This window comes from Zosterops lateralis (genome assembly GCF_965231275.1).
Source record: "Zosterops lateralis genome assembly, chromosome: 3".
NCBI classification, from domain to species: Eukaryota; Metazoa; Chordata; class Aves; order Passeriformes; family Zosteropidae; genus Zosterops; species Zosterops lateralis.
The window spans coordinates 90,947,125-90,965,814 of record NC_139764.1 but is presented as its reverse complement, the minus strand read 5'-3'; the positions used below and the strand labels follow the sequence as shown (position 1 = coordinate 90,965,814).

At 35.4% G+C, this 18,690-nt stretch overlaps 1 protein-coding gene across 6 annotated transcripts in view; it reads right to left on the bottom strand.

The window, feature by feature from the left end:
* LOC310907955 (uncharacterized protein) overlaps positions 1 to 18,690 on the bottom strand; it is an 81,904-nt gene that overhangs the window by 47,569 nt on the left and 15,645 nt on the right. For 4 of the 6 annotated variants that reach the window (XR_014589747.1, XR_014589748.1, XR_014589749.1 and 1 more), the window contains one exon: positions 15,716 to 15,745. The exons of the other annotated variants lie outside the window; for them this stretch is intronic. The gene's annotated coding sequence lies outside the window, so the exon portion shown is untranslated. The remainder of the gene's footprint in view (positions 1 to 15,715; positions 15,746 to 18,690) is intronic. 6 annotated transcript variants of the gene reach the window in all.

Below are 18,690 nucleotides of genomic sequence, written 5' to 3'. Positions count from 1 at the left end.
GCTACTCCTCTGCAGCTTCTACTGAATAAGCTGAGTTGTTCCTGTATGAGCCAATCCATCCCACCCCTTCCTCTAAGGTTTTCCTTAAAAGTAGGTATGCATCTGTCACACCAAGGTAAACATACACTCCTCTCCTGCCTACCTTCACAAATTTTTTTTTTCCAGATAATCCATTCAGTATTTTTATTGTGGGTTTTTTTGTATGTTTTGGTTTGGGATTTTTGTTTGCTTATTTTTTGAGGTGGAGAACCTGACTCAGTTAAATTTTGCTAATGCATATTACACTGCTGACAAAACCTAAATATGCTTACAGATTATGTCCCACCAGCCATCTCTTTTCTGTTGTCTTACTCAGAGTACATCTCCAGCAGATCTATTGGACTAGAATATTCTACACAATATGATGTCTTCTCTTGATGTTTTTCTTGTAAATTTCCCACAAATTCTGAAAGCTTTCCAGCTAGTTCTTAAGGTATTCCAAAGATAAGGAGCTTTCTCAAAACAAAACTTGCTCATGGAACCAGTGTACTGGGGAAGAATATAATTGCAGGATCATAGTCTGACATATCTTACTTTGCCGCAATCCCATTTCAGGTAACAAATAGAAGGCAAAAAATATCTGAAAGAGCAAGTTACAAATTGGAACATGTGAGATGAGTTTCTATCACATTTATAATTGTTCAGTGTTTATACATATTGAGGATAAGACCAGTGATGTGTAAATGCAGCCAAGATTTCCTCACTGAGGGATGAGTAAACAATTCATCACTGCCCCTTTCGCTGCTTTCACTAAGGTCCAATGAAAAGGTACCACAGATAGAAATACAGATATAGAGAACACAGAATAAATACTAAATCAATATGCACCAGACTAATGATTGAAAAGGCAATTTTTACATAGACATTAATTTATATTTGAGTATTTTTCTCTGCAGCCATTAAGGTTGGTTGATACTGATCTTCATATCAAATTCACAAGAACCATTTTCCTACCTCTTTTAATTCATGCACATAGAGTGAAATATTTTGTAAGTATTTTGTTGTAGAATTAAAGGATATTTTTAAAATTGTAAAATCCTCATTGAATTATCCACATTGTCATAGAAAAAAAAAAAATAACGTGCTTAGAAAGTCATGTTGAAAGTGTATTTGTTGTGAAGTATTAATATTTTGGTATTTGTTCATCTGAAATAGCTTTAAGATTCAGAAAGTGAACAATTTTTAAAACTTAATGTAAAATAAAACTAGTTTTATCTATCTCAGACAGGTACACATAGAAGATCACTTTTTCCCATGCTTTGTTTTGTAATTTTTCCCCAGAATATAAAGCTCCAACTACAAACAGATCTTGATATAATGTCTACATTTTGATATAATGCATATGTATTGGTGTAGCTTTATTATTTTAAAGCAACTTCATTTGCCTTCTACCTGACAAAAATTCAAAGCTATTTCATGTCATTTTTTAGAAATTACATATGTTGAATTTTTAGAAACCAATAATATATGCTTATATTTTTTCCTGAATTGAGGTCTTGCACAGAAGAATGAAAAAAATTACCTGATTTTGCCTTCAGTTGTAGGACAAATTAGTGTACACCTTCAAATCAATACTAACAAAATTACCAGATAACAAGAAAAGTTAAACTCTCAGACAGAGTTGAAAATATTACCTTAAAACAAGTGTGACATTAAGAGTTTGATTTAGACAAACAAATGGTTTCCACATAAAAGATACATGAATCTATAGCAACATTACTTGGGAACCCTTTTGTCATCTAATGATTGAAATTGAGACATTAATCTCTTAGATAAAGGTAATTAACTAATATGAGAAGCTTATGCAGTTGTATTTGTAGGTGAGGTTTGCAAAAAAAAAAAAAAAAAAAAAAAAAAAAAAAATTATTTCATAAAAAGCCTTATCAAATGCCCACTAAAACCTTTAGGAATTTTTCCTATGATTCAGTGAGCTTTCTTCCAGTCTTATAACAAAACATCAAAGCATTCATAGAGAATAAATGCCATAACCAGAATATTTTTAATTTGATTTTTTATTAGGCACAAGTTTTACACAGTGGGCTGAGTCTGACAGTAACTGCTCATCTGTTGGCTGGCAGAGCTGTTTTTTGAGAAAAGATTCCAATTACACCAGGACAGTAACTTGTACTGTTACCACTGACTGATCCGCATCCACTAGTGGGACACCACTGTCCCTTGGCTCTGAGGAACGTGTGGTAACAATGACTTCAATTGCTGCCTGCTTAATTAGCTATACTAAATGCATCATTCACCCTTACTTGTGTTTGGGGATTCAGCTTTTGCCACAAGCAATCCAATCCTAAGGAACTCCTGGTTGTCCTGCACAGATATTTGTATTGGATCACAATTAGTGAAGCTTGCATACAAAGATGATTGAAAGTTAATATAAAAGTATAGGGTACTGACATTAAATATTATGTCCTGCACAAGAAAAAGAAAATCCAGGGACATTTAAAAAATAGTTAGATAGCACTAAAATCTTGACATTTTGCTTTGTCTGATTTATTAAATTGTCATTAGGGACAAAAAGTCATTCAATAAGTCAGTGTAACTGATGTGTGCAGCTGAGCCTGGAAAACTAAAGTAAATTTATTAATCCATTGCTTGTTAGTTTCTTTCACTATTTATTAACACATCAGCTTTTTCCTTTGGTAATAACAAAACCTCTACTCCTTTATAGGTGAGCAAAAATAGTCTTAAAACTGTAATTACATCTCTATCAACTACTTCTTGTTTGTTACTCAGTAAAAACAAGATTTTCAATTTTGCTTTTGTCTGACCTTAACAGAATTGTTCTTTTAACTCTGCAAGTTCTCTTTCACCTAGGTTTCTTGCACAACCTAATTTGTTTCAGTACACTCCTTACACATATTTTGACATTTTGCAGCTGATAAATCAGACCACCTAGTAAATGTAAATAAATAGTCATCACTGAAAAACCTGCTCTCCACATGTCGAACACTCCTGGATGTATTTGCTCTGCACCGTACCTCAAGTATCACCATTTTCTTATGCTGTCGGGCGTTTGAGAACAATGCAGATCTGTACAGTGTTTTCCTCAATTTTGCCATTTTCATGTTTGTTTTCCTGATTTTCTCATTACAGGCCAACTTCTATTAGCCTGAACCAACGAAAGCAATATTGTTTACTGTTCACAGTCTTGTCTCTCTACTTATCTAAAATTTATTCACACCAACAGAGAGGTGTCAAAACAAGACTTTTTACCTCCAACAAATTTCTGGAACTTGCACAAAAGCTAACCTGTTTTCCTAAACAGTTTTCCAGGGCAAAGGAGGCCTATCTTAATCCCAGGGTTATTCCAGTTATTCTAAATTTCCAAGCAGACACTGTAAAAATCTAAATAGTAACCTCCAAACTTTAGTTTTCTAATGATTTCAAACACCATCAACACAATTTTGAGAACCAACATTAGCTGACAAGAATAAGAACTTTATTTTATGGTCAAAATCAATTAAAATCTTCCTGGATTCAATGTTTCCTGTGGAATTTTCAGTTTTGTGTATTATACCCCCTCTTTCAGGATGCAAGAAAAAAACCAGCAGCATAAGCTACAGAATTAGGCTAAGTGTGGTGTAAACCTCAAACAGCAACATCTCAAAAGTAGCCCCTATAGAAATATAATATTAATAGGAAAAATTTGAGGAGAAGGTTAAATGATCCCCATACATATGTCTCTCTCATCCTCTCTCTCCTTATTCTTGTCATTAAGAGACAATACTGAGATACTGAAAACATTTCCAGCAATGGAAATTACAGCTTATAAATATTTCACACAACCAGATGATTATACTTGATTAATTGGTTTTCAAGGAGCAAGTTAAAAACCATGAAAACATCAACAAAACTCTCTGAATAAATACTCTCAGAGAGAATCTGTAAGCAGAAATCTCTTTTATAGCAAGAGTAGCACAAATTGCCAAGGCCACCTACCTCTAATACATGGGTGGAAATACCAAAGGAAAATTTTGATGCTTATTTTACATAACAAATCTGTATCTACTCCAAAAGAAAAAACAAGATACCTATACCAGACTGCAAATATGAACAAGTCAGCATTTTTGGGGTTGAATCTTAATTTTAATTCTGATTTTTTTCTAAATACCATCTGCTAAATAATGAGACACATCTCCTGTCTCAAAGTGACTTCTGGAAACTCTTAAGGCCACTCAATATGGATGATAATTATTGGTTAGAAAATAATTTTTCACACCTGTCAGGATCATTCAATATCCAGTGATGAATTAATATGAAAGTCCGGTGATGAATAAAGGTGATGCTGGACTCCAAGTCAAATGTGTAAGTGACCATTTTCTCTTGCTTAAAACAGAAATTTTAAACTGTCCAGAGAAGTTGTAAGTGCCCCCATCCCTAGCAGTGTTCAAGGTCAGCTTGGATGGAGCTCTCTCAGCAACCCAGCCTAGTGAAAATTGCCCCTGCCCATGACAGAGTGGTTGGAACCTGATGGTCATTAAGGTTCCTTCCAACACAAACCATTCTATGAGTCTTTGGAAATAAAAACAATATTGAGTTTACAATACTGGTTTTGCTCTTAGGACATTAGTTTAAATTAGGCTTAATGTGTATGCACATGTTGAATGCATTTCAATTACTAATTTTTGATTCTTTATAGCAATGGATAAGGATTCCACAAGCTTGAAAATAAAATACGATAAATAAAATAGGATAGTATTTTCGCATTCCCATAAATCCAGGAGGAGCAACATAAAAGGCAGGATTTTCACGGCACTAGATAAAAGATTCAGCATCCTAACTGAAAGAAAATAGTAAAAGAGGGCAAAACCCATTTTATCCTAACGCAGACTAAGAACTACACTTTTTTTTAATTAATACATGAAATAAGTTTTAAATTTGCTAACATTGGAGTTAATTTAGCTGATAGCGAGAGAAAGAAAGATGTAACACTTTGCAGTACAGGCATACATGTAAAATCCCTATTTTATTTTTAAGAAGGAAAAATTCTGCTGTGGGAGCAAAATACTTGCTAGCTTACATAACAGTTCAAATATGGGGACCAAATTCTTAAGAGGTGGTGCTCTGCATCTCTGATGAGCCTGGGAAATACAGTTACTTCTCTTTCAACAGTATTTTATTCTTCCCCTGCTAATTCATGGAATTAAGTAGATAGCTGCCTTTAAAACTGGAAGAAATAGTTTTAACAGAAAGAATGCAAAAAAAATTTCCAAAGCACGCAAAGTTTCTGTCCTATTTCTTTGCCAAAACAAGCAACATTCAATAATAATAAGCTAGATTTCACTAAATGTAATTACTTATTTGTGTTTGAGTATATCCTCTCAGAAAACAATACCACTGAGTCTACCAATAAAAATAATCATTGCTCAAGTTGCAAAGCACTTATCTGAAATGCTCCAGCAAGTCATAACATGATCTTCTACTCTCCAAATCTGTAATCTGTAGTTATCCCTGCACAACTACTGCCTGCTGCACATCCTGTGTAAATTATATATTTTGATTTTATATCACTATCAGAATTCTACTTCTTTACTTGAGGCTGGCTTTTCATTCTTTGTTATCGAAATGGCTTCTGTCTCAGCATGGCTATACTACCATGGGAATATGTCAAGAACGAGAGCAAAAAAACAGAAGGAAAGGGTACCTAAGCAGCAGCAAAAAAAGGGGTTGGAGTGCCAGAACTGATAAAATGCAATCAGAGAAAAGCAAGAAAGAACTGATGGGAAAGGTGTTCTAAGCAGCAAAATTTCTAGTCACATTTCTGGTTCATTATTCTTTCATTACTGAAAGCTTTATTATTCTCTGGGATCATAGTATAGGCAGGAGGAAAAAACATCAAACAAAGCCTAAAACATAAGCTGAAGAGTCAGCAGTGTAGTGGTTGAAAATAACTTTCTATGTCTTCTCATCAGCCACCAATGCAAAACCCTTCCAGTGGATATAAAATATTTTGTAAGAGATTCAGCAAATCCCATGGTTTCTCTCAATTCATGTAAAAAAAACCCCAAACAAACAAAAGAACCTCCAAGATTTCAAGGAAATATGCAAGGAATTTTTCAAATTTACTCATGAAGGGGTTTAATGGATGGAATTCTGCTTTGAATTATCGAAGTATGTCTCTATTGCAATGTATTTTATATACCATGTAGATATACTCAGTAACATTAAAAACTAGGTTTACCAAGTTGAATAAAATCACTTCTGTCAATTAATATCATATTAAAAGCAAGAAAAACTATTATTTTTACTCAACTTGCTTCTTCTGCGTTTCCTCATGCTGAAATCTTTTTTTCTTGTATAATGAGAATATGAAGTGGGACATTCGTAAAATCCCAGTCTTCTTGGTCTCTCCTCAGATGGAAGCCTATCCATGGCTCTATCTTAGTTCACTCTTGGACTCTTCACGTGACAATTTGATCTAAACTAGGTAACCATGCCAACCTTCTTAATTATAACCTCTTCAAGAAACCACAGAAAAAATGCCAAATAATACAGGGCAGCTGTTATAAAAATAAGAGCAATGTTTTAAAATGCTACCACCTGGTGGTAACCGAGTAGCAAAACCTTGACACATACTAAAAGATGACCGCATGCTGCCTCAGACTGAATACAAATTCAAAACTTACAGGAGTTGCAAACTGGTGAGTGGGACTGAATGGGATTGCACTGTTACACCTACAATGGCCTGTAATTATGCTCAAGAGAGGAAACATATATTCCCATTGTTGTATGAGCTAGTGGTAAATGTTTTGCAGTTTTGTGCTCTTCAATTCACATTTGCATCTCTGGGCAGGAAACCAAACTTGAAGTCTCCAAACAAGACGACTACAAAGGATTTGGTGCTTGATATTGAATAAGTAGGGTATTTGTTTCAGTACAAGGAAAAAAAAAAAAAAAAAAAAAAAAAAAAGAAGAAGAAAAGGCTGTATTTTCTGCAAATGCAATCATACTGACTTCAGCAGAGGTGCTGGCACAGCAAAACTCCATTCAGAGCTCCCTTTTTGTCTGTTTGGCTGCATTATATAACATGATATGTATTAATCAGTAGCTAAGATAATGTAAAGGAGAAAAATGTATTCTTCTAAAAATACCTGGTGATAGCTTTTAAAGTCTTTACAGTTGCCATTTTAAGGTAATGAAATCCCTATTCTCTGGCCAAGGAAACCAAGAACATTGAGTGCTTCCATAAACTCAGTTAGAAAAAAAACCCAAAAACGTTTGTCTAAGACACCATGAACCTGGGCCTGATCTCACACTGACTCAGTATAAGGCTGGCTCTGCTGGCTTCAGCTGAATTATTTCTGATATGTATTGGACTAAGATCAAAACAAAGTCTTCCTCCAAGTCTAATTAATTGTATTTTAATTTTGATTTGCACCTGAATTCGCAGTGAACAGTTGATGCATATGCATGAATATTTCTCTGCTAACTTGGATGATAGAAGCATATGTACACTTCACACAGTGCTGTGCATCAGGGTACCTGGAGAATATGGTTTTAGTCGGTACAGACAGATCATAAGGGAGGATACCCACAGGTATGAAAAAAATGCCTGATAATTTGCATAAGCAGCTGGCAGAATGCTCAGAGGGCCAAAAGCTCTCACCACAACTGCAGATCACCATCACATTGCTCTGCCTGTGCTCTGAATGGCTTCTGTACACACATAGCTTTCACTACAGAAATTACAGTTTCTTTTTCTGCCTTTTCATTTATTGTTAAGCTTAAAGATGAACATGCCAGCTCTTCAGCTTCCCTCAGGTATAGGAAGTTCTTCCCTATATTCAAAATCTTCTTTCTTTTTAAGGACGTAGAGTTTTGCTTTATATTCCCTAGTACATTCAGCTTCCTAATGCAGAATTGCGGTGTTGTTTGACAGATGCATAATAGACAGAAATGCATTGTGAAGTTGAAAAAGATAATAATATTTGCTGCAGTACAGTATCTCATGTAAAAAGCTATGCAGTTGCAAACTTCCTATATTATTTCCTATACTTATGATAGCATACAACTGTGATATCTATTTGTGCTTACATTTTATGATGATCATTGCTGAAATTGACTACTGTGAAGTAGAATAGCTTGTTCAAATAAATAAGGAAACCCTGATTTAAAACTAAGAAGACCCTTCCCTTTTTTCCAGAATAAGAACAGAATTTTAGACACTCTTTTATGTATGTCTAATTTGTTGTGGTCTATGTCAGTTCAAATGACACTAGAATGGTAGCAGCATACACAAAAGCAATAAATCCCTTCATTATTTAAGCCATGGTCAGGCTGCATCTTTGGTTGGGGCTGAAATGGAAGGTGATTTGCACATCATTACAGGTAGCTGCTACTAAAATCATGTTAGTAACCAAAAACATTTTCCAGATTTTTTGGGGTAGAGGGCTTTGCTCATATTTCTGAGGAATGATCCAGAAATGAGAATTTGATTTTTGTACAATGTCTGTTCTGTCTGGACCCCTAGTTTCTACTGATGTTTATTTATACCAGCAACACAATAGGGCATTCTTTTGAACACTCATTTTTCTGCAAAAAATCACACAATACTAAATATACTTAACATTGTCAGCTTGCACCTTTTGTAAACCAGAGTATTGACCCCGCTTTCTCTCAGGTGACAGTCTGGTAGTACCTTAAGAGCCTTGCTGAGTAACTAAGATAGTGATGGGTTGGAAAAACAAAACCATTTCAGTCACCCCCTACGCGTACACACACTTCAACCATTAAAGTTAGATTAGGTATTTTCAGTTTGAAGTCTGGCTGGTAAAAGGTCTGATTGCCCAGAATTTCATCAATGCCCATAAAGCAAAAGGAAGTGGGCATTGGGGGAGAGGAATGAAATTACTGATGGGAGCTGCTGGTTCAGTCAGAAATCAGGAACTACTAGATAAGTGTAGTGTGATTAAAATCAAGATAACATAGCTGCCACTAATAAACAAGATCCTCAAGAGAGACAATCTAAAGCAGTGTAAAGAGCAAGGGAGACAGAAAAAGATGAAGGAGAATGTCACAACTTCAGAAAAAAAAAAAAAAAAAAAAAAAAAAAAAAAAGGCAGGATGTTACATTTATATTAAAATTCCATGAACAAGTGAAATTACTTCACAAACAGTGATATACACACAGTCTTAGATAAATCTGTGACAGTCATGTGATGCAAAAAAAAAAAAAAAAAAAAATAAAGAATTTGCAAACAAAACCGTTTTCTTAAACAGGGAAGGGCTTAAGCAGAAATTAGGTCAGAGCACCAAACAAGAGTGGTTGAGAGAATCAAGGGCATGCTAAAGCAGATGAAAACCAGAAAGAATATTTGGCCTGCAAAGCAAAAATCTGGAACTAAAAGAGGCAGACATCAAATACAACTTCAATCCTTAATAAAAGCAAAGCCAGAAATCAGCCAAGGCTAATCTACACCATAATAAAAATAAAGTATAATGCAAAATGTAGTAAAAAGCTCTTTAGAGGATGCTGCTAGAGGATGAAGGAGGCTATTCCAATAATAGAGATGTCTGTATGTAATATTTTCAAATGTTTCAGAGGCAGCAGGGTATTTGCACCTTCATTGCATTCATAATGAGATATTAGAATGCCAAAAAGCCATATAGGAAATTTTATTAAAAATGGAAAAGAGGGACTAAAGTGTTAGCTGCATAGTTAGAACAGCAGAACAGTTAGAACTTGGCTTCACAATCAAGCTGAAAAGATTTGGAAAAGAAAACAATAAATAAAGCTACTTATTGAGCACTCAGACTTAAGTACCAGATACACTTTTCATACCTAATGTTTCAAGGAACTGAATGTCAAATACTGTATCTAAACCAGTCCTTAGCCTCCAACACATATTGTTTTATAGAACAATCATGTAACTGTATCTTTTTAAACAGTGTGTTTCAGCAAAGAATATATTTATCTTGATTTGTCAGCATATTGCTTTGAACCTGATCTAGCGAAAGTAAGCAGGTCTTAAGTGAGACAACAATTTAGAATACTGGCCTATTCTTCAAAGAAATTAACCCCAGGGATTTCTATAAAAGAAACATAGAAGGTCCCGGAGGTGAAAATTCTATGGTCAGACCCACAAAGAATGAAGTTCTATTATATTGCAGTCTATGACTCACAGCAATTGTGACACAAACAATCAGGCATGTAGCCTGAATTTCTAAGCAATGTGGCCAGACTGATACTCGGTATAGCTCCATTTATTTGGAGGAATTTGTATCCCAGACAACTGTTGAGTTGAGTCTAACTCAAACCTGATGTAAGCAGCTCCAACTCCCTCGGTATCAGTGCAATATGACCAGCTTTACATAGGAGGCCTGGATTTGCCACGTGTCCCTGGTATTAAACTGATTTTGCAAAACTCCAGTTTGTCAGCCCCTTTGATATCTCCAGTATCAAGAGAACTTCCCCTTCTAGCACTGCATTGATTCATTGCTCAGCTGACCTTTATAAATGGATCAGAATAGAATGGAATTTAGTTCTATAATGTCTTTCATTCAGGAGATGTCTCCAATCACTGATAAACCATTTATATATGAAGATAATCTGAAGGCAAATATAAAAGCAGTTGTAAATTAAGCAGCAGTACCTATAGTGCCTTCAATACAATACTCTTACAAATGAAAAAAAAAAAAAGGTTTGGTTGTATTTGAGTGGTTTTCTCCTTCCAATTTAAATTAATTTGGGTTTAAGAATACACTAAACTGTAGCATAAACATACATGTAACTCATTTCACTAGTTCTTTTGTTTTTAAAATTACTCTGTTCCTTGCTGATTAAAAGTATGTATTTTAATTGTTTTCCAGAATCGATTAGAGTTGCATCTATGGAGTTATTTTTGAGATGTGTGAGGCTTTGCCTTGCAGGTTTTGAATATTTTTCTCCACAAACCTGCCTATTGACCATAATAATCATCTTTTTCAGCTCCATTAATTCCTTTCTATTTCCTGATATTTCTTTATTATCAGGAAGGTAAAGAATCATCATCATGCACTTCATCTGAAAGACTGAAAATGCTTTAAACAATACAGAAGCAATAGAGCAGTATGCAGAAACATTAAAAATGTTTGCAAGCCTCCAAAGCCATTATGTCCCTTACATGCCTTTATATTCACCCTCAAATGTATGATGCTAAATAGGATTCCTATTAGATGAATTGCCTGGTCTGCTTGTGAGTCCAGGGAGCTATGGCAACAAAAGTACACAAAGTACTTGTTTTTGCTAGAAATGCAAAGGACAAACAGGACAAGCATAAGAAATGGCAGTCTCTAAACCTGAAAACCCATGAAACCATACGATAAGGAAATACAAGGAATGTGGGGAGGTTCAGAAATGCAGACAAGCTCCTCCTTTGCCTTGTACCAGCTGTGGTTGCCTGATGTCAGATGCTGCATTTCTGATGCATGTTTTGTATTGGCCTGCGACCAGTAAAATATAACCACAAATGATTAATGCATCATCAAACATACTTTTGTGAAAAAGTGTTGTAAGTCCTCAGAGATACCTGTCTTGTTCCTAAACACATTATTGTAAATCCATTCTATCAGGCTGTGGATTTCCCACTGCTCTGTGCCAGCTAATGGGTGGTTATGAAATGCCAAGGTCTTGTACATACAGACCTTTTTGACTGTAGGGAACTTTTCAAATATAGACTTTTTTTTTTAAAGTGGATACAGTAGATGGTGGCAGATGGTTTCCACTGTCTGGTGAATCCTTCTTCATTTATGGCTCATTGAACTAGTAGTGTCATTACTGTCTGGCACATTAATTTGGAATCCATGTGCTAAACTTCATTGCAAAATTTTAGGATGAAGAGATTTGATTTGTGTGCACAATAGCTACTATTTCTTATTCAATACGGCAAAACAGTTACAGTTCCTTCTAGATATTTTTCAATTGGTATTTTCAGCTCTCATCTACCATTTGATTGGAAAAGCATATTTTGTGAATCTGTTTTTAGTTGCTGGGAAGTGAATGCAAGAACATATTTTTTTCTAGTGACTTCAAGAAAAACTTAAAAAGAAAATCCCCTTATAAATTAATCTCACATTAAATATATTTCACAGTTACAGCTGTACTCTTCAGTTTTTTCAACCTTTTTCTCAGCACAGGATGTATTGAAGAACTTCACATTTCACATACTGCACTGTTCATCTCTACAACATAAGGCAATTTGCACTGGAAGCATATGTTTAAAAAAAACTTAGAAATTGATCTTCAGCATTATGTAGTGGATTTCCTCAGGCCTTTTAGTGATTAAAATTTTAATCACCTGATGATTAAAGATTTCATTACTGGGCAATTAGCACTATAAGTGGAAGGCATTTAATTCTGTTTTGGAAGTGGAATCATCAGTACTTTGGGATTGCCAAGTCAGATGGAACACAAGACAGCAATGAAGGAAGAGCAAACTGACCAGACAAGGTCAGAGGGAAGGGAGAGCTCCAGGGTGCAAGTGCATGAACAGCATAAGGATCCCTTTCAGCAGGAGAGTGAGATATAGGTCTTACAAAGGAGATATCAGGGTTCAGCAAGAACCAGTAGTTGCCTGGGTGGCAGGAGCACAGCAGCTGCAGGTGCAGCAGGGCAGGTGCAGCTCTGGGCATCAGGCACCTCCTTGGGGATGGGGAAAGTTGTTCTTGCAGGATAATGTTGATCTTGAGGCAGAATAAATCTTGCCTAAAAATTGGGCAAGAATATTTGCTTAAACGTCTGTGTGTTTTGAGATAGAAACCATTGGTAAGACCTAAACTATTTATTGTAGTACCTTTTAATTCAAGTCGTAATTGATGTTGTTTTCCATAAAAATATATGTTTAGCTGGAAAATGCCACTCTATTACCTCAGGAAAACCGAATTGCAAGATTAAATTTTGTTATTTTTTTCAGAATTGTTGATTTTGAATATTGGCACTGAGTTTTGAGATGCCAAGCTGGAAGCTGATTAGTTCTTTTCTTAGCTCTTGCTAGTTTTAGCTGCCTGAAAATCCCTTTCTTTCCCTTTTTTTTTCTTCTTTTTTTTTGAATTCACTATCAGGAATAGTTTAGTCCCAGAAGGGACCTAATATTCAGTTATATGTGAACAAACTGAATTTATTATTTCATTATAAAATATGTACAGTGGATATTAGAGCTGGAGAATGTTATAATTTTGTGATCTACAAGAAGAAGAAGAAAAAGAAGAAGAAGATTTAAAAAAATACAAATACAAAGATTAAAAAAACCCCACTTTTTACTGACTCAGTTCCATAATTCACTGTGGTATTAGAAGATGAATTCATATAACAGAATCTAAACTATGGAGCTTAATATATTCCTTCAGAGCTGTTGCGCTGTTTCAAGGTAACATAGGGGTTATGTTATGAGACCATAATCAGCCATTCAGAAGGATAGGAAGTTCACTCTTTTTTTTTCTCTCTTTTTCTTTTTCTTCACCAGACAAGTACCATTCTAGTGATCAATTACCAGCATAAAATTCACAGTGTTTGTTTAGCACATTCAGTAAATACATGACAGAAAAAAAATCCAAATCGTTCCCCATGTATTACCTAATCCTTTTTACTTGGTAGAAGAGAGATGTGGCATTAACTAAGCATTGGACTAAGTCCTGTCTATAACAGTTGCCAGAGAGCAATCAAAAAAGGAAGTATCAGAATGAATAGGCACTACAGCAGATATGTAGGAATTAGATAGTGAGTGTGAGCTGTAACAGGTTTTTTGCAAATGTGAAGTTCAAAAAATACAATATGCTGTTACAATATTTAAACATGAATGCCTGATTACACATGTCCTTATAGAATTTTTTTTTAAGCATAGCAATTACAATGGCCTCTACTATCTTGAATAATTTCCTTGACGTAGGATGAATTCCAGCATGGAACAGACGTCTGAATGCTGGTTTTGTCTGTATTTCATAATGATGAAACACTATAAATTTATGTCAGAATATTCTACAGATGTCATAAACACAGCTGCAGCTTTTCAAAGATAGGTCTATGTGACCTATAGAATGAGCAGGGTATGATTTATTTCATATTTGTTTCAGCCACCTGCAGAAATTCACCTGACCAGTTGTACCTTCTTACGTACATATCTACCTCAGAAGAAAAGGCCTTATGTCCTTGAAGAGCTTATTTTGGTCTGCAAACTGCAAAGTGGACTGAAACAGGCAGGTGCATTGTGGTTATTTATGTCTGATGACATGAATTTATCCTCAGGAATATAAAGGTTTTCTCAGGTGTTTGTGGTCAGCTTTCATTTTTTATAAACCCTGTATCTGGATCATCAGCAGCTTGTCACATTACTGCTAGGATAGGGTAAATCATGCCCTGATAAGGTTCTGGGTGTTTTTTTGTGTGGAGATGGGTTTTTTGAACCCAAGCACATGATTATGCAGATTTAAAATCCCTAGAGAAATGTTATTGCAAACAAATTAGGTGGTGTGAATAGAGCCCCCAGTCTTTTCTTTAGCAGTTGGCCATTATGCTTCTGGGCTGCTAATAACACATCTCAGAATTAAATGAATTCTACAGCATGAACTGCAGCTACCAATGAGCCATTAGGCAGCAACTTAAGTGATAGGAATTAACATGGCAATTGCTGTACTAGAAAAAATGACCTTTGTACCTTAAGGGTTCATTTTTTCCCCACTTCTTGATTTAAGTACACCCCACTTCTTGATTAAGGCTACCATGCAGCAGGAAACAGACAACTTTTTTTAATTCCACACTAGTTTCTGTACTTTACATAAAATTAAATTCTGATGGATTTTGCATAATGGTAATGATAGAAAACCCAAAGTCATGAGTTTTTGGAGTTGAATGGTGAGAGAAAATCTTGAGATGCTTAGCAAGATTGAGCAAGTTAATCTTTTTCTGGCATTTAAAGAAAAGTCTTTTTGAGAAAGCTATTTGGAGACAGGCAGGACAATTTTTGAAGGTAAATACAAAAGCACTGACACAGAAAAAGGCCTAAACAGTTAATTAGATTTACGGAGGTAGTACCTGATCAGCTGCATATATGATAAACTAAATTAATGATAAACTATGATAAACTAAATTAACAGAGGATGAGACTTTTATAAGAGACTGTCTTCTTTAAAACACTTGGTTCAAAACTGTAAAATGGAAATTGTCAAAAGTACTTCAAAAGCGGAATTGTTACATTAATTACAGTGTAATTAATCAACCTTCCACTTTATTATTAAATTAATAAGAATATAACATGGAAAAGAAATGAGAGATTTAGAGTCTATAGATACATTTACTAAATCCATGAAAGTGCAGTAAGCACACTAAAAAGGAAATGTTAAATTATCTAAATACATCTCACATCTACCATGAGATGCAAAAGAATTCAGTTCTGCTTGATGTATTTTCCTATGAGATCACCTGCATACAGAAAATTTGGATTAGGAGACTTCATTTCTAGTAGCTATCAGTATCAGTTCAGGAAATTAACAGATCACACAAGAGTTGCAAAAGACATTCTGTATACCTGAGCATTGTCTCCCAATTAATTAGGAATTGGTCAGTGATCTCAGTTATGGCAATATAAAGACACCTGCTTTAAAACTTTTAATTCAGGAAAGATATTTAGAGATGATCTGCAAGAACCAGTAAGAGCCAGGATTCAACATTAGAGATCCTTTGGTCGTTCCTTACCTTCTAGTAGTCCATGCTTGATTCTTCTGTCTGAAGGTGGGAAGACAGACAGAGGAATGGAGAGAAGTTAGGATGGTGAAAGTGCAACAAAACACCAGTTTCACAAGCTACTCTTCTAAGTTTTACTGATGGATTGATGGATTAATACATTATATGAAAGAAGTCACAATATCTTCCTCCATCTCATTTTTATTTCTTGTACCCCATGAAGTTTCTAAAGCTTTAAGAAATATTTAAATACATAGATACTGGCTGAACAACTTTGTTCCAACCTCAGTCTCCCAGTTGATACAGCAACTACTTTGTTACTTATGCTGCTAACTGACCCCCTTTTAATGTGTCCAAAGGCTTTGCTACTCTTCCAGTCAGCAAGTTCTTCCACTATGTAGCTCACCACTATATTTTCATTTGATAGCATTAAAATTAACCTTTGAATGGACCACTTCACCATGGACCATGTCATCTAGACAGCATTCTGTAACTAGTCTTGCTTAATCTTCATCCTTCATACTTTTGATCTTTCAATCCCTCACAGATCTTACCATATTTTGATTTTTTCATATCTAACTCTAGCTCATTTAGATGAATATTGATTGATGTTAACATTTCTGGTCAACCCAGAACTCAACTAGAAACACACTTATTTAGCAAAGTATACACTTTCCTTTATATCTTTTGAGATCCCCTAGTCAGCTCTAATCCAAATGACCTGAGAACTGTTAATACCACATTATGCTACCTTTTTGGTCATCATGTGAAGGGACAATAAACTGAAAATGTCAATGCCAAAAAAAAATATATTGCACATACATGTTTACCTTCTTCTTCTTGTTCAAACCACTGAGAAGAAAAGGCTGTAAATCTGACTTTGGTTAGAATATTTGACCTAGTTACACTTGATGATAATCTGCATTATATGTAAATTAGAAAGACTAAGGCTCTCCCAAACATAGTTGTTCATGAAAATTCATCAGGTTTTGGGCACTTATCTCAAGGTATAGGTGCTTTGCCAAGTGCTATTCAATAATTTTATCGAGAATGCAGGCAGTATAAAACCTTGTCTCTATGAATTTATAACTAGCATTAAGATGGTCAGGACAGTAAATAACAGGAGAAGTTACCAATACAGAGTGATCAGTGTTGTTCAGTTAAATTGATACTCTCCAACCAAGCATGCTTTCAAACAGCTGAAGGTAAGTTAATTGATCCAAGAACGAGGAATGAATGTTCCAGGTAAGAAATGAAAACACTGTTTTGGAAAACAGTCATTCAGAAGGTACACTGAAGACCTAATATATGAATATCTTGACATGCTACTAGCACAACTTCTGGATAAACAAAAAGGGGACTGTAAAAAAAGAATATTCCTTTGTACTCAGCTAGTGAGATTATTGCTAGAAATCAAAGGAAGCGTGCCAAAGGATGTTATTATCTCCCTCTACGTCACTCTTGTGAGACCCCATTTGGATTGCTGCACCCACCTCCAGAGTCCCCAACATAAGAAGGACATGGGGCAGTTGGAGATAGTCCGGAGGAGGCCAGTAAGATGATCAGAAGGATGAAACATATCTTCTTTGATAACAGGCTGAAAGTGTTGGTAGAGGGGGGCTGCAAGAAAAATGAGGGACTTTTTTGCAAGAACATGTAGTGATAGGAAAAGGAGAGTGGTTTGAAACTGAAAGTGTGTAGATTTAGACTGGATATTTGTAATAAGTTCTTCACTATAAGGGTGGTGAGGCAGGGGAAAGGTTGCCCAGAGAAGTTACAGATGGGCCATCACTGGAAGTGTTTGAGGCCAGGTTGGATGAGCCTTTGAGCAATCTGTTCTAGTGGAAGGTGTCCCTTCTCATGACACAAGGGGTGGAAGGAGATGATCTAAAAGGCGCCTTCCAATCAAATATAATTTAATGATTCTACTGGGACAGTGTCTGTTGACCACATTCAAAGAGTAAATTATGAAAAGAAACATGTGGACTCAATTTGTTCAGCTAATCAAAGCAGAAGTTAAAAGGTGATTTGATGGCCATATAGAGATACTTATTTCTACTTTAAAATTAAATCTGGTCAAGGGAAATAAAGGTAAACTTTCAGTCTTACAGACGAAAGTATAACAGGGTATGTACATTCAACCTTGAAACAGAGACAGTAAATGTAATTAACAATTTATCAGGAAAGGCAATAGATGCACTCTGGCTCTGAGATTAGCTATCCTTCTGGAAAACATGCTTTGACTCAGCATCTGAGAAAATCATATCCATTGTAGATCAAGTGATCACAACAGTCTGCACATTGCTGTCAAATGAGAAGCACTGGCAAAGAAAATCAAGGGGTAACCTGCCAGAATACAATCCTGTCATGGCATTTTGAAATGGCAATATTTTACCCCCTTGTACTGTGTCTGAAGTGATCTGGCGGATCTCCTCCAGCTGGCTGAATAGTACCCAGGTTTGCTATGACAAGGAAATAACCGGCTCCCTGCACTGGACAATGCAGGAATATTATCAGTACCAACATCCTAGACCAGAGGACATGCTGAATGAAAATGGTGTTTGGGTTACTGAAGAGTGCTGATGAAAAGATGACTTCACAGATGGGTATCTCTGTCTGAAAATGACCCTGGAACTCCCTGAAGGACAGTCCTGTTAATGATGTGATCCAACCTGAGTAGTTCAATGAGCTCTTCCTGGGTATTATTTAGCTGGCAATGTAAATTGTACCATTTCAATGTAAATCAGCACAGAAAGCCTTTGAAATTAATACAAGTACATATACTATCCATACCCACAGATGGATAAGTACATCATAAATACATGACACAGGTTCAAAACCAGTAAAAAATTTTACCAGAGATAAAAGCAATTTTATTCAAAATGAAATTAAACTATTAAGTCACATTAACTGGAATACTAAGGGATAGAGTGTGCTACAAGATAAAGGCTATTTTTTAAACTATTTGAAAAATGAAGGTAAAAATT